Here is a 17,749-nt window from a genome sequence, read left to right as displayed (position 1 = left end):
CTTTTTGATAATGCTACTTTGTGGTGGAGGAGAAAGTGTGTTGATATGAAAAAGGGTACTTGCAACATAGCCATATCGGAAGATTTCAAAAGGGAGTTGAAAAGACAATTCTTCCCTGAGAATGTGGTTTATGAAGCAAGGAAGAAGTTGAGGGAGTTGAAACACAAGAGTACGATTAGCGACTACGTAAAGGAGTTCACTACTCTCATGCTTCAAATCCCCAACGTAGCATCAGAGGATGCATTGTTCTTCTTCATTGATGGACTCCAACCTTGGACAAAGCAAGAACTACAAAGAAGGAATGTTAAGGATGTTGATGAAGCCATCGTGGTGGCCGAATCACTCACTAGGTATCATTAGGGGGACTCGAATCCCAAGTCTTCCTCTAACCCTAGTTCTACTAAAGGTGGGGGAGACAAAGGGAAGAGTTTCTCAACTAAGAAGGAAGGAAAATACTCTTCAAAGAAAGAGTACAAGGAAAATAAAAAAGGCTTCCGTGCCCAAAGGAGGATGCTTTGTGTGCTAGGGACCACACCAAATGAAGGACTGCCCTAAGTTAGGGACTCTGGCATCTATCGCCGAGGAACGAGAGGCTCAATATCAAGTAACTGAGTGTGTTGGATCTATCCAACACATGAATACTGTGAAGGGAAAAGAGACAAAGACTACAGAAAAGAAAGGCTTGATGTATGTCAAAGCCTTTATCAATGAAAAACCCGTCATGGGTATGATCGATACTGGCACTACACACAACTTCATCACGCCTGATGAAGCAAGGAGGCTTGGGTTGAAGATCACCAAAAAGAATGGCTGGTTCAAACCCGTGAATACCAAGGGTGAACCCCTTAAGGGAGTAGTAGCAAAAGGGGTCGAGATAACTCTTGGTTCTTGGAAGGTCTTGTGGATTTCTCAGTAGCACTCATGGACGATTTTAAAATAGTCATCAGGCTCGATTTGCAAAGGAAGGCAAATATAATACCTATGCCATACTACGACATAGTATGCGTCATGGAGAAAGGGTCTCCATGCATGGTCCCTACAGTCTCTAAAGTTGGAGGACTACCGATACTCTTTGCTATGCAACTCAAGAAAGGGTTCAAGAAGGGAGAGATTACATATTTGGCTCTATTACAAGAGGAGTCAACATCTGAAAGAGAAGACGTTCCTCCCGAAATTAAGGAAGTTCTTGAAGAAAATAAGGATGTGATGCCTCCCGAGTTACTAAAACAACTACCACCTAGGAGGAAGGTGGACCACAAGATTGAATTTGAGTCCGGAGTAAAGCTGCCTGCCTCAGCACCTTATAGGATGGCACCGCCAGAACTTGAGGATTTGAAGAAGCAACTCAAGAATTTGCTAGATGTTGGGTTCATTCGTCCATCGAAGGCACCTTATGGCGCACTAGTCTCATTCCAAAAGAAGCATGATGGTTCATTGAGACTATGCATCGACTATGAAGCACTTAACAAGGTAATCATCAAGAACAAATACCCTATTCCTTTGATAGCCGATTTGTTTGATCAACTTGGTAGAGCCAAGTGGTTCTCAAAGCTGGATTTGAAGTCAGGATATCACCAAGTGAGGATTGCCGATGGTGATGAGTCTAAGACCACGTGTGTCACGAGGTATGGATCATATGAGTGGTTGGTGATGCCTTTTGGCTTGACCAATACTTTTGTGACCTTCTGTACCTTGATGAAAGAGATCTTTCTACCTTATCTTAATCGGTTTGTAGTGGTTTACTTGGATGACATTGTTGTCTATAGTAATACCTTGGAGGAACATGTAAAATACTTACGAACCGTGTTCAAGATCTTGTGAGAGAATAACCTATATGTGAAGAAGGAAAAGTGTTCATTTGCAAGGGACGAAGTCCATTTTTTGGGACACATCATTAGAGATGGAACTCTGTGCATGGATCAAGAAAAAGGTGAAGGCTATTAAAGAGTGGGAGCCGCTAAACAAGGTATCTGAATTGAGGTCATTCCTTGGGTTGGCTAATTACTATCAGAGATTTATCAAGGGATACTTCGCTAAGGCTTCACCATTAACTGATCTTCTCAAGAAAAATCACTCTTGGGAATGGTCAAAGGAGTGTCAAAAAGCCTTTGATTTGTTGAAGGCTGCTATCACAGAAGGAGCAGTACTAGCACTGTCCGACTACTAAAAGGTATTTGAAGTCCACACTGATGCTTCTGACTATGCTATTGGAGGGATTCTGATGCAAGAAGGACATCCTATTGCCTTTGAGAGTTGCAAGTTGAATGATACAGAGAGGCGATACACCGTTCAAGAGAAATTGATGACTATGTGGTGCATTGTCTAAGAACTTGGCGTCACTACTTACTTGGTTCACACTTTATTGTCAAGACAGACAATGTGGCTACAAGCTACTTCCAAACTCAGAAGAAATTAAGCCCCAAACAAGCTAGGTGGCAAGATTTCTTAGCTGAGTTTGATTTCGAATTTTAATACAAGCTTGGCAAGACTAATGTGGTAGCAGATGCGCTGAGTCGCAAGGCTGAGTTGGTAGCCATTTCCATGGTCGAAGGAGATATTGTGCATACCATCAAGGAAGGGTTGTATCATGATCCATTAGCCAAGAAGTTGGTGGAGTTGGCTAGAGAAGGTAAGACCAAAAGATTTTGGCTAGAAGACGACCTTTTCTACACCAAAGGAAGAAGACTATACGTCCCTAAATGGGAAAATCTAAGAAGAAAATTAGTGAGAGAATACCACGATACCAAGTGAGATGGTCACCAAGGTCAGTGAAGGACCTTGGCACTCATTGAATCTTCTTATTATTGGCCTCAAATGAGAGATGAAGTGAAAAACTATGTGAAGACTTATCTTGTGTGCCAACAAGATAAAATTGAAAACAAGACACCAAGTGGATTGTTGGAACCTCTGCCTCCATCAGGGCAACCGTGGAAAAGTGTCTCTCCAGATTTCATCTCTGCCTTATCGAAGTCTGAGGGGTTTGGATCTATTCTTGTGATAGTGGATCGATTTTTGAAGTATGCTACCTTTATTCCTGCTCCTACTGACTGCACTGCAGAGAAAGCAGCACGACTATTCTTCAAGAATGTGGTGAAGTACTAGGGATTGTTTGAGAGCATCATTAGTGATCGAGATCCACGTTTCACAGGACGACTATAGACAGAGCTGTTCAAACTCCTTGGGTCAGAGCTTCATTTTTCAACAAGATTTCATCCTCAAACCAATGGGCAGACTGAGAGAGTGAATGCCTTACTTGAGGCATTTTGTAAGCGCTAATAAGAAGGACTGGACAAAACTCTTCGACATTGCTCAATTCTCATACAATTTGCAAAGGAGCGAGTCCACGGGGAAGAGTCCATTCGAGATTGTGACTGGACAACAGCCGCTTACACCACACTCTCTTTCTTCCTCTTACTCAGGAAGAGCCCTGGAGCTTATCATATGATTAAGTCTTGGGAAGAATAAGCAGATGTCACTCGTTCTTACCTTGACAAAGCTGCAAAGAGGATGAAGAAATGGGCAGATAAGAAGAGGAGGCATGCAAGCTATCAAGTGGGAGACAAGTTAATGATTAAACTTCTTTCACAACAATTAAAAGCCTTTCGCAAGGTTCATAAGGGATTAATCCGCAAATACAAAGGGCTATTTGAGATCATTAGACGTGTAAGGGAGGTTACTTACAAAGTACAACTCCCTCCCTCTATGAAGATCCACCTGGTCTTCCATGTGAGTATGCTTAAACCATATCACAAAGAGCAAGATGAACCAAGTAGAGGTGACTCGAGTCCTGCTCCGCCTGTGGTGATTAAATCCTTTGATAAGAAAATCGAAGATATCTTAGCTAATCACGTCGTGCAACGAATAGGGGTACCACAAAGTATCCAATACTTGATCAAGTGGAAAGGGCTCCTAATAACTAAAACTAGTTGGGAAGCTCGTGAAGATCTGTGACAATTCCAAGAACACCTAGAGCGCTATCATGAACAGAACGCAACGAGGATGTCTGCGCATTAGGTGGGGGAGAATGTCACGATAAATTTTAGAAGGTTAGATTTAACCGTGTTTGTATAATTTTCTGAAGTATTTGAGAATGCTCTAGATGGTTCCGAGATGTTCTAGAATATCCTAGAAGGTCTTGGAATACTCTAGAAAGTTTTAGAAGACTCTGGAAGGTCATAGAATATTCTAGAAGATTGTGGATGTATATAGAAATATGAATAGTAGTATGGAATAATCTAGAAGTATTTAGAAAGTTGTGGTAGGATAGATATTTGTAATGAAGGTTTTAGATGGTTAATCTGGACCGTTGATTAGAGAATAAAATACTAATAAATTTAGATTTATTAACATTTTAATGTAAATATATTTTGGTGAGTTTAATTCTTTTTTTTCTTCAAATGAAAACTCCCATACTCTAAAAAGTCCCACATTTTGCCGAAAAAATAGTAATTTTTTTAATTATTATGGTTTTTTTTTTAAGCAGTCTTTACTGTAAATGTATGATTACTGAAGTAACCAAATTTTGCCAATTATTATACAGGCCTGTGTAACAGGAGATAACGTTATTACTGACCTTTTGTACAAGCTTTTCAGTATTAGCAGGTTTATTTTATATTTTTGTTTATCAAATTTGAACTATATGTCTATTTATGTTTATTTTAAATAAATACAGTTGACTTAATAATCTTTGTTTTTATATGAATTTTATTTGTATATACACCAAAATGATCTCAAATATGTACACCAAATAAAATGACTCGAAAAAGAAAAGATATTTTAGCGTTCCAAAAAATAATGTCAATTTGATAAAATGCACCAAATATAGTAATACATATTCAAAAAAGAACTCTAGACTCTAGAGTTTAGATAAAAATGCATCAAATAGTAATACATAAACCAAAAGATAAATCATCTAGGACTGAGAACCAAAATGGTAATTTAACCCTATAATATTACTTTCATGGTGTGTTATTGCTGCATAATTGATTAGTTTTCTTGAGGGCAAGTGATCATAAATTCCAAATTCGGAAAGAAGAGCAATAAAACTATCCTGTTTTTTGAAGAATGCCTAAGGTTTGTAACTATTAAAATTTATTTTCTTAGTTTCCCTGTTTGATTTTGTTGATTGATAATATTAATAATGGAGGGAAAATGAGAAAGTGAGAGAAAAGTAGAAAACTATAAGCGAAAATTTAATATAGAATGCGAATAATTTGTCAAAGTAAAAAACATTTAAGCAATTAGAATTATTTGTCATAATTTAAAATACATTATAGAATTTTATCTTCAATTGGGCAAGCCTACTAAAAAAGTAAAAAGTATTGAATGGTTGGCGTTTTATTTCCTTCTTCGTTCTTCTTCTCGTTCTTTTTCTTCTCGTTCTTCTCTCTTTGTAACTCTAGCTTCGTTTTCTATCGATTTTTTGTTTTCTGAAATCAAAGTTTGAACTCGTTTTGAAGATAATGGATGATTCAACCTCAGATTCGCAGCTGAATCAGGGCGAAGTGGATTATGAATTTGAATCTAACGAAGTTCCTGAGGTTTGATTTACGTACGATTACTCTGAATTTTATTGCAGTAATTTGTATAGTTTTGTGTAGCTGAATAATTCGTGAACATTGAGTGTGAGACTAACGCGTCAACATAAATCTCTGGATTAAATGTAATGTATTAGTTTTGATTGATTATCTGGAATTTATAGCAGATGCTCGGGTGTAGATCAGAACTTTTTTGGGTGTATTTTTTCGGGAAGTATGGGTGTATTTACAGTTTATGGCTTTTTCTGTTATTTTAGTTGATTTGTTGTTGTTCGGGTGTATTATATCAGACATGATTGGGTGTGTTTTTAGTTTTTGTCATGGTGTATTCTGTAGGCTGTGTATTTACAGCTTATGGCTTTTATTGTCATTTTAGTTGAGTTGTTGCCGTTCGGGTGTATTATATCAGACATGATTGGGTGTGTTTTTAGTTTTTGTCATAGTGTATTCTGCAGCCTATGTATTTACAGCTTATGGCTTTTATTATCATTTTAGTTGAGTTGGTGCCGTTCGGGTGTATTATATTAGCAATGATTGGGTGTATTTATAGTTTTTGACATGGTGTATTCTGCAGCCTCTCTCTGTTGTTGATGACCAGTTTGTTCCGAAGGTTGGAATGACCTTTACCACCCTTGAAGATGCTGAAAAATTTTACAGGAATTACGCAAAGGCTGCAGGTTTTTCTACAAGAGTTCGGAGTACAAATAGGAAGAGAAACGAGATTAAGAATCAATTGATTACATGAAGCAGAGAGGGAAAATGGAAATCTAAAATATCTCCGACCGAGAAGACAAATCCGACAGTCAGTTTAAACTGTCCTGCAAGAATTTATATACACACATTGAAGGATGTTGGTGCTTGGATCATTTCAAAGGTTGTGCTGGATCATTCACACCCTTGCTGTCCAAGTAAAGCAGAGATGCTCAAACAGCACAGGGAACTAAGCATGTCCATTCGTCGTACAATAGAGAATAACGAGGAGGCTAGTATCAAACCAAGCAAAACTTACCAATCATTTGTTGTGGCTGCCGGGGGTCACCGCGAGTTAAATTTTATTGAAAAGGATGTGAGGAATTACATTACCAAGGAAGTGCGAAATGTTTCCGAATAAGAAGATGCAAAGGAATTCGGGAAATATTTGTTAAGAATGAAAGAGAAGAATCAGAATTTCTTTTTTGAGCTTGAACTCGAGGAGGATCAATCGATTAAGTTGGCTTTTTGGGCCGATGCAAGAAGTAGAGCTACCTTTGAGTATTTCGGAGATGTTATTTCATTTGACACCACCTACAATACAAACAGGTAACAAACTGTCCCTGTTTATGATGCTAAATTAATGTATTTTTATGAATCCGCAGTAGAGGTGTATATTGGCTGTTTTTGGGTATATACAAAGCATTTTGTTGGGTGTACCTAATGATTTTCCATTCTGCACTATGGTAATTTATTTCAAGTATAATTTGGTTTGTGGTTCTTTTGTCGGGGTGAATCACCACGGTCAGTCAACACTTCTCGGATGTTCTTTGATGAAAAACGAAGAAATTGAATCATTCAAATGGTTATTTCAATATTGGCTTCGTTGCATGGGAGGAAATGCTCTGAAAGGGTTTCTCACCGATCAATGCGCATCAATGAAAAGGGCTTTAGAGGCCTGTATGCCAACAACAATTCACCGTTGGTGTATTTGGCACATCATGAAGAAGATTCTAAGCAAATTAAACGGGTACAAGGGACATGCAGATATTGAACAAGAAATGAGCCAAGTTGTTTGGAACTCTCATAGCAAAGACTCATTTGATAGGAATTGGAATGATTTTCTGCTAAATTTTGGTCTTGTAGACAACAAGTGGCTTTCAGGTAGTGTTGGGTTAAAATCTGCAGCAGAGGTGTAAATTTAATTTTTATCGAGTGTATTTATTGTCTGTGTTTGGGTGTATTATTCAGATCTCTATGAAGACCGTCATATATGGGTTTCAATCTATCTGGATCACCACTTCTGGGCAGGGATGAGAAGCACACAAAGGAGCGAGAGCATGCATTCATTTTTTAACAATTTTATTACCCGGAACAGCTCGCTTATTCAATTCGTCAAACAATACGATAATTGCCTCGGAAGCAGGGAGCAAGCAGAGAGAGAATCAGATGTTGCAGATTTTCATATGGTCATACCGTGTGCAACCAAATCCTCCATTGAAGCTCAATTTCAAGATGTGTACACTCATCAAAAGTTTAGGAAAGTCCAAGCGCAATTCAGAGGAAAGGTGAATTGCATCACTAGATTAACGAATTCTGCTCTAGGCTATTCAGCATACGAGGTTGGAGAACAAGTTTCCAGCTCAATATTCAACAAGTTTGTGGTTACTTATGACTCAGTTGCAGCCGAGGTAAAATGCCAATGCTTATTATTCAAGTCGAGAGGGATACTGTGTCGTCACGCACTAAGCGTGTTAAGCTTTGAACAAGTAAGCCAAGTGTCACCTAGATATATACTGGAACAATGGAACAAGAAGGTAAAAAGGCGACACACACATCAAGAGCAGCCACGATGAGCCACTGTTGGAGCCAAGAAGCAAGAGGTTTGACCAATTGGTTTTTCGTTTGCAAAATATTTGTGAATTTGCATCCGAATCGGAGGAGCTGACTGCAATTCTGCACCGTGCGTACGATAACGTCATGGCTGAGATGGAATCACTGAAATCCAAAAGAAAGGGCACATCTTCTTTGTCTCACGAAGACGCCAACGTGGAATCCGTTAACGAGCTTCAAAGCCCCCCAAGGATTCGAACAAGAGGACGTCCAAAAAATAGGCTAGGTTCAAAGTTGGACAAACAGATTGCAAATGCCACAAAGAAGAAGAAAACGAAAGTTTTAAGCGAGGTAAAAGTGATGTTCTTTAAATTTGAGTTTATTTTTCTCGTTAATAGTTTAGCTAATATGTGAGTTTGTTATATTCAGATAAACCTGTTTGATGCTGCATCAGTGGTGCATTCAAATTCCAGCCAATATCAAGGACATGTTATGAATTATCAGTTCAGGGTACCAGCAGCAGGGGACAACTCTTTGGGTGTATAGTTACAGAATATGGGTGTAAAAATACTGTTCTTTTGGGTGTATTTCTGAATTTTCTTGTGATTCACATTTTACATATAGATACATATATATACTTCAGAATCTTGTTTTTTTTGTTATAAAATACTGTTTGTTTTTTTTTTACAATGGTTTAAGGGTTTTAGGTATTAGAGTTTAGGGTTTTAGGGTTTACAGGTTAGGGGGTAAGGGTTTAGGTTTTAAGTGTTTAGGGTTCACGGTTTTATGCACAAAGCATCAGGGGGGATAGATTTAAGGGTGTATATTCAACTTTCTTTGGGTGTAAAAAATGCAGGTTATGAGTGTATTTTTTGATTTTATGTTTTCCTTCATATTATAGTATCTGTAATTCATACATTTTGAATACAGCACACAGATTTTAATTATTGAAAGAAATTTCACAATAAACTGCATTATAATTGCCAAGCGCATCACCTATTTTTTTTGGTGTTATTTTAAAAGAACCTTATCTGGTTTCCAGTCTGTTCTCCCCTAATTTGAAGTTGTTAGCCAACTCCCTTAATACTTGGTGATGCACCCTTAGTGGCGGGATGTGCAACAAGCAACCGAATCCCAAATCCCTCACAATCGTTTTCTTCTCCTCACTCATGTTTCTGAATTTATCACTTAACAAATGTGTTGCACACTTAAGGTCTTTGGTTTGCTGTAAACAAAAACAAAATTATAGTCAGATATATTTCTATTATATAAAACTGATTTCATCTAAGACATATATTTGTTCTTACATTTTTTCCAGCTTGGTTTCTTGCTGCCATTTTTTCTGAAATGAAAAATACACCCATAGATATCAGTAAGATACACCCATAGATATGAGTCAGATACACCCATAGATATCAGTAAGATACACCCATAGATACACCCATATATATCAGTCAGATATCACTCAAACATGCATTAATATACAAGGTCAAGCAACATTACAATGTCAAGTAATATACACCCATGGACAAGCAAATATAAGAACAGTTGCAACTGCTAACTATTACAGTATATCAGTTCAGAAATATACACCCAACAATTTATGCCATATACACCCAACAGATTACTCCATATACACCCATTTAACTACGGAATATACTCCAAAAATCAGTTACCAGAATAACTACAACAACAAGAACAGTAACAATTAGAAGAACTAAGAAGAACAGTGTAACATAGAACCAAGAATAACAGTAAAATCTAGAACAAGTAGAACATTATAAATTGTAAAATGAGACGTAGAACAAGAAGAACAGTAAAACGTACAATAACGTAGAAGAACAGTAAAACCTAGTTCTTCGATTTTGAAATGTGAAAAATATACAGAATGACTAAAATAGTAACGTAACGTACCTTGAATATTATAACTTTGTTTTTTCTGGAGATTCTTGATCGATAATTCTATGTTGTGTTGATGGAGAGTTTGAATCTTAGTGACGAGTTGTATATCTTCAGTTTTGAAAGTTGCTTGAAAATGGAACGGTTGTTATTTCTTTGAATGGCTTTGAGAAGTGGAAGAGTGCGCCATTAACGAGCGGTTTACACGAAGTGCAACCGTTCGAGTGGAGCGCGTGTAAATGACGTGCCATTCAATGTATTTCACTGCGCGTGTGGAAGGATTGTGGGCTGGGAGCTTGTATCACTTGTAAGGCCTTTTTGCTTGTATGTGTAGCAGGCCCGTTCCAACAAACCCTTGTCTTTGAATGAACAAAGAATCCTAAAATTTATATTCCTTTGGCCACTAAACTTTTTTTAAAAAATAGTAAAAGAGAATAAAGAAAAAGAGGTAGTTGCTACTTGCTAAAATTGAAATCACCGAATCAGTAACTTAATAGTTAATACTGGTTTGTCTTAATTGGTTGAGCTTTGACAATTCTTTTTGTGTTTGTATTGAAGCATTGACTCCAATAGTTTTTACAAGATAATTTTATATTATCATGTTAGCCAGAAAAGAATGTGTGATAATATACGGTTTTAATACAGTATCTACAAAGTCAGATACCCCATGGCGACGATGAATCGATGATGTTGGTCTGGCTTCAAATGAAAGATACAATAAGAGACAATGTCAACCAATATATTTGGTACTAAACATCACCAACAACTTATTAGCATTGATTTTTATATTATATCATTCATCAATAATGTTACTTTTTGCCTTTTAATCCCACTGAGCCAACCCCAATAATTAGAATCGTCACCATATATTGTCTTGTGGCTCTAACAAAAATGTATATGACAAAACAGTCGGTCATAAAATGCGAGCTCATATTGTAAACAACAGCAAACAATTTTAGCATATTGTTCTCTCCAAACCCAACCACATAGCTCATCTTCTCTGGATTCTTCCCAAGTATGTAATCCACCTGAGTCCAATGCTTCTGAACGGTAGAATTTTACCTACCTTGCACACAACAACGTAAGCACTATGATACTATCACATATTTGAAATGGTCAAAATATAGTGTAGTAGAATATAGTAGCACTTACCCATGTAATCACTATATATATAGCTTAGTCAAGAATGCTGCATTCGCCACGTACCCAAGAGGGCGTGGATTTCCATGGTTTAACATGATCAACCCTCCTTTTGCTTTGATAAATTTTCAATACTTGTTCGTACGGTTAGCCATAATCCAAGGACATTCTGAAGCGAGCAAAAAGCAACACAGCACCGGGAAGCTTGTTGTCCCAAGAAAACACACTCTGCCACATGGAACCAACTTTCTCATCCAATTCAGGACTAGTAATGAGATTGAGGTAGGAAGAATTTCCGGTTGCCAAGTACATACATGTTCCGCCCCACAAGAACTCATCCCAGAAAGCGAAGGTGGATCGCCTCCGTCGGAGTACTCGTCTCCCAATCCTTGGATGGCGAACTCGAAGACCATGCCTGCTCCATGGATCAGTTTCTTGGAATAGGCCTCGTTATCATGGAAGACGATGGATGCAGCGGCTGCAGTTTCAGCAGCCAGAGCAGGGCAAGTGGTGCAATGCGATGCAGAGCGAGGGGATTAGATTTCCTCGGGGCAGATCCAACACTTGTTTTTGTGTTTGGTCGTTGCTAATGGTGGTTGTGGAGTTTGCGGAAGAGGTGAATCTTTTGAGAAGGTAATCGGTACCCCGTTTGATGGCGTGTTTGACACGATCGAGCTCAAGAGCTGATTCGTATTTCCGGTTGTATTTCAGTATGCTCCAACTTAGCATGGTCATGGCGAATGCCGCCGTCGTAGTAGCCACCAACCTGCTCGTCTTTCAAACACGAGTCACCCCTCCATGAAACATTGTTGTTCAGAGACAGTTTTCCAGCTGCATCAAATCAAATCATAAATGTTCCTGTCTGATGCTCAAGTCGAGGTATTGATCAGAGATGGCTATGATGGTACTTGCGCAGCTGCTCCTGCTGAGCGTCGTGCCTCCGGTGCAAGCCTCATCCGAGTAGTGGGAAGTACCTGCAAAAAGAACTCCGATGCTTAAGTTAGTTTCTGCATAGGAAATAACTAAGGAACAATTATTACGAGTAGTGAATTTTTTGTTTTAGGAGATTGAGAATGAGTTGAATCGTATATCTTTGATCGGACTTTGATCTCTTATTTAAGGAGGTAGTGTAACGGTTTTACTGAGCCTGTATCCTAAAGATCAGGATGTGGTGGTTAGTTCCAAAATATGGCTCGCTGATTTATCGCTTTAGTGCTGCTGGTCAAACTGAGTTTACAGGAACGAATTACTTCGATGTCGTTGGTCAAACCGAGCTTATAGGGACGGATCAATAACAAAACAAAACAAAAATCACCTCATTTTATTATAACTATGTCACACCTATACCAAAAACTAACTACCAATTCAATCACTAATACCAAAATATATTGTTCCATATCCCACAATGCTCGGTCAAAAGAGTAAAAACTTTGGTCAGTTATTTAACGTTACGAAACCACAAATATACCATTACGTAAGCTGCCGCCCAGAATCTCGGACTTAATAAAAAATTGGTTATACAAAAGTAACATAAATAACAACGCTTAGATATTTCACTGACTTAAACGTTAGAGTCCTTTTTGCAGGTTTCACGTCCGAATCCGAGTTCTAAGAGCTACTTCCTTACTGATCAAGAGGCTTCAAAGACTTGCTAAGCGTCACAGAGCTGATCTATAGCACGGAAGAGTATCATTGACAGAATATTTGGCACCCACCGTGGGCCCAAGAAACTAAGTAACCCTACGCCAATTTTTGACTTACCTTTTTTGCAGGACCATGGCTGATGATGTTGCACATCAACCCACTCCCCTGACTCATGATGAGTTGATTGTCAATGCTGCACTTCAAGCCAAAGTTAAGAAAATGGCTGACTTGTTAGCCCAAAATGGGAAGCTCGAGGCGGGGACCCCAAGAATGCGCTTTTGAATGATGTCCGACCTCGAGATGCAGATCCTCAGGAGATCACCCCTCCGAAGAAAAAGCTGACAATATTCAATCCCTTTTCGGAGGATATTTTGAAATTTCAAATTCCGAAGAACTTCGTACTATCTACTACACTAAAGTTTTATGAAGGGTTTGGAGACCGTCGCATTCATGTTACCAAGTTTCAGCCAATGATATTTTTTAACGGTGTTTCTGACTTTATACTTTACTGATCTCTTTCGACTTTTTTAGATGTTGCTGCCTTACTTTGGTTTTTCAAGTTGCTTGCAGGTTCAATTTCTTGCTTTAAGGAGTTAGCAAGGTCCTTCATTGACTACTTTGCCACCTCAAAAATATACGTACACAGATCGGACTACTTTAGCAGTATTAAACAAGGACAACACGAGAGCCTAAAGAACTACATGACACGATTTTCCAAGGCGATTATGGAGATCCCGGACCTCAGTCCCGATGTACACCTATATGCACTCAAAAGCGGTCTTCGCTCTGGAAAGTTTCAAGAAACTATAGCCGTGACCAAGTTGAAGACATTAGCAGAATTTTGAGAAAAGGCCTCGGGACAAATGGAGATTGAAAAGTTTCGTGAAGCTCAGCGTATGGAAAAACAACAACCGTGCCGAGATGAGGAAAGGCAGCTAGATCTCAAAACCACAAAGACCTCAAAAAGCCCTTCAAACTGGCACCAAAGTTTGACTCATACACCAAGTTTAACACAAAGAGAGAGGACATAATCAAAGAAATCCTTCACAATAAGCTCATAAAGCCGCCGACTAAAGCAAAAACTTATCAGGATCAGAAATTTGTGGACAAAAGCAAACATTCTGTATTTCATCAGAAGTACGGTCATACCACTGATGAATGCATAGTGGCCAAAGACTTATTGGAGAGATTGGCGAGATAGTGATTACTAGACAAATATTTTACTAACAGAGGCTAGAAAGAAACGGCAACTGCAATTACAGACCAACCGAATTACAATCCAACTTCCAAAGACAAGGGAACTTGGCATGAAACAGCAGAGTTTCCCACTTCAAAGGGAGTTATAAATTATATCTCGGGAGGTTTCGTAGGAATGATCTTCCCAAGGGACACATGCTTTTCTTCCAACTCAACCAATCTCTTTCGGGGCATCGGATTTTAAGTCTCGATGCCCGAACTTAGACGATCCTGTGGTAATTTGAGTACATATGGGAGAACTCACAGTCAAGAAAGTCTTACTCAACCCTGGATGTATTGCCGATGTATTGTTCTACTCAACCTTCCAAAAAATGCAACTCGAGGGAATTTCCGGTGGAGCGGTGAAATGCGTAAAGATTGGAAAGAACACCAACGGCGAAAGCACTCTGCTGGGTCGACACTGACACTGAGAGACGAAAGCTAGGGAAGCGAATGGGATTAGATACCCCAGTAGTCCTAGTCGTAAACGATAGATACTAGGCGCTATTTTTTATTATTTTAATAATATATTATTATATATAGAATTAGATTCTATTTTATACTCCTCAATATACTCTTTTCTACTCATCCTATTCCTATTAACTGAATATATAGGCGATAAAGCTCTGCAACCCTTAACTGGAGAGTTGGTAGGATTCTCTAGAGAAAGGGTACACGTGTCAGGTTATGTATGGTTAAGAACAATGTTGGGGGAGCCTCCGTACTCAAAAACCATAGACATTCAATTCTTTGTAGTTAATTATGCCAGTCCTTATAATGTCATTTTGGGATGACCATCTCTTAATTCTTTTGGAGCCATTGTTTCTACTATTCACTTTAATGGTTTCAGTGGCTAAGAGAATGGGGGTTGAATCTTAGCCCCCTTTTTGCTCAGTAACACTTGCTGGTCTTTGAGGAGACTTTTTGATTTTTGTCTCGTCCCTAGTCACGAGACTTTTATTTTTGTCTCGTCACTTGGCACGATATATTTTTCAGTTTTAGCTCTTGTGCAGTAGAAACAGAAATGGAGTAAAAGAGAGAGAAAATTACACCCAGATATATCCTGGTTCGGCTGCTAAGTGCAGTGCAGCCTACATCCAGTCTCCATCACAACAATGATGGAATTTCACTATAATCTTCTTGATTACAGACTGTAAATTGCTAACCCAACTTACAAGGGAATTCCCACAGAATCATGAAACACAACATAGATGAACAAAGGAACTCTAAGGAGATCTATGGCTTTTTCTTTTAATTTTGCACTCTCTGCCTTTTTTCGCTCTATGGCTTTTTCATACAAACCTCACTGTTTGCCTTTTTCCATGAGACTCAAGATATGACAAAATTAAACAGAAAAATACTAAACAGAATACATTGAAGGAGAAGAAAAATCTGTTAGCTCAGGTAGCTCTGAGAACACTGTGCCTCGCACTCTCACACTTTCTCCTTACTCCAAACTGTGGTTGTTCTCCCTTTTTATAGAAGAGGGAAGCCTCCACAGTTGAAGCCAAAAACCAAGCCAACTTCTTCTTCTCCAAGAACAAAACCGGTTCGGCCAGAGAGAGAGAAGAGATAACTCATGCAAAACTCAACATGCAATTACCTCTAGTCCTTCCTTGGTCATCAATCTTCATCAATCCGAGTGCTTCATCCTTGGCTTGCTCTCCAAGATGAATTTCTGGCCCTTGATGCTTCATGATGATGATAGCTTCATGTGCTCTACTTTTGCTTCCTTCCTCACGTAGCCACCCTAGCTACCTTCTGTGATGAGTGAACCCAAAAGCAGAGACAAGCCATCCCTCCAAAGATCTTCTCCTTGCTGGCCGAATCTCTTTTAACCATTTTTGGTATGGAGAAGCCAAGATCTCATCACCATATCTTACCATAAGTGATAAGAATCTCAGCCACTATATTTTTTATGTTTTCTTGCCATCAACTCGATGGTCTTGATGCATGTAGCTCCTTCTTCCTTTTGGTAGCTTCAACTTAGCTTCCATAGTTTCCTGTGATATGACCGAAGGGAAGAAAGAAATGAGAGAGAGAAGTTGTGAACACTAATTAATGAAGCAAAGAAAGAGAATAAAGTTGAATTGATTTTCCACTCCCTTTGCTGAGCAACGTGTAGCTTAATGATGTCCATCAAATCAAAGACCAACTCTCTCTCATGTTTCCAAGGTCTGCAATAACTCCAATTAATAAAATTTGGATTCCATCAAAGGATAAAAGTGATATCCGTTGGAGCATGCAGCAACATAATCAAAGGAATGGGTTTCATTTGTTAAATGAATAAAGCAATATTGTGCCCCATTTCCTTTTAATTTCGGACCAAGCATATTTGGTCTCATACCAAGACTTTTAATTGGGCTTGTATCACAATTGCTGGCCCATTTAATAAAACACTTGTTTTAGCCACCATTATCACAATAATTTTAACATCAAGGCTGAATGGTTTTAAGCATATTAGGCTTGTAATAATTCTTCTTTTGTGTTCGGCCCAATAAGAAAACCTGCATTGCAAAATTATTTTAATAATTTGCAATTAATTATATTTATAATGTTTAGTCATCACTAATATTAATTTAGATTTTTCCAAACTCATCACACTTGTATGTAAAGTTCCATGTGCAGGAAAACATTGTCGCAACCATACATGCTGATCATAAGAAAGCTAGACAATGTTATAATGCAAGACTAAAGTTGAAACCGCCAGAACCAGACTAACGCATCAACTCTATCTACAACACAGAAGGCATCCCGCCTCTGGCTAAGCTGGATCCTCGAGACGAGATGTCCCATAGACCTACCTCAACTGACGAATTAAAAAAGGTACAACTAACTGAACAAGAAAACCAGTATACTAACATCGGATCTGTGTTTTCTGCAGATTGTGAACAAAACATCATCAACTTGCTCAAATCAAATTCAGACCTTTTTGCATGGACATCAGCAGATATGTCAGGCATAGATCTGGCCATCATATGTCATAAACTTGCTGTCAACCCTAATGCTCGACCAGTGAGACAGAAAAAAAAAGGAACCTAGGAACAGAAAGGAAGGATGCAGCGGTCATAGAAACTCAAAAACTGCTAGATGCAGGGTTCATTCGAGAGATCAGATTCTCTTCCTGGCTGGCAAATGTAGTCATGGTAAAAAAGAACGCCGGCAAGTGGCGCATGTGTATTGACTTCACTGACTTAAACAAAGCATGCCCAAAAGACTCGTATCCACTGTCGAACATTGAAAAATTGGTGGATAACACTTCGGGTTTTGAAGTACTAAGTTTTATGGACTCCTATTCTAAGTATATCCAGATACTCATGCACCCAGAAAATGAGGACAAAACAACATTCATCACCAATCATGGTAATTTCTGTTACAAGTTAATGCCTTTCGGACTTAAAAATGCAGGAGCTACATACCAACACTCGATGGATAAAGTCTTCAAACAACAAATCGGTCGGAACATTGAGGTCTACGCCGATGACATGGTGGTCAAATCAAGATCTGAGGCTAAACATGAAGCCGATCTCCTGGAAGCCTTTCAACAAATTCGGAATTATGACATGCGACTAAATCCAGAAAAGTGTGCGTTTGGAGTGTATGGGGACAAATTCCTCGGGTTTTTGCAAACACACCGGGGGATAGAGGCAAACCCAGATAAATGTTGAGCTGTGATACAAATGCAATCTCCTCGGATAATTAAAGAAGTACAACAACTCACCGGTCGCATAGTGATGCGTGAGCATCTTTTCTATCTTTTCCTAGTGAAT

At 38.7% G+C, this 17,749-nt stretch overlaps 1 pseudogene; it reads right to left on the bottom strand.

The window, feature by feature from the left end:
• LOC148554515 (endoglucanase 9-like) overlaps positions 1–16,954 on the bottom strand; it is a 43,016-nt pseudogene extending 26,062 nt beyond the window's left edge.
• Between the last annotated feature and the right edge of the window lie 795 nt (positions 16,955–17,749).

Source organism: Arachis ipaensis, chromosome B6 (genome assembly GCF_059453495.1).
Source record: "Arachis ipaensis isolate K30076 ecotype BB chromosome B6, ASM5945349v1, whole genome shotgun sequence".
Lineage (NCBI taxonomy): Eukaryota > Viridiplantae > Streptophyta > Magnoliopsida > Fabales > Fabaceae > Arachis > Arachis ipaensis.
This window is presented reverse-complemented; position numbering and strand designations above follow the sequence as displayed.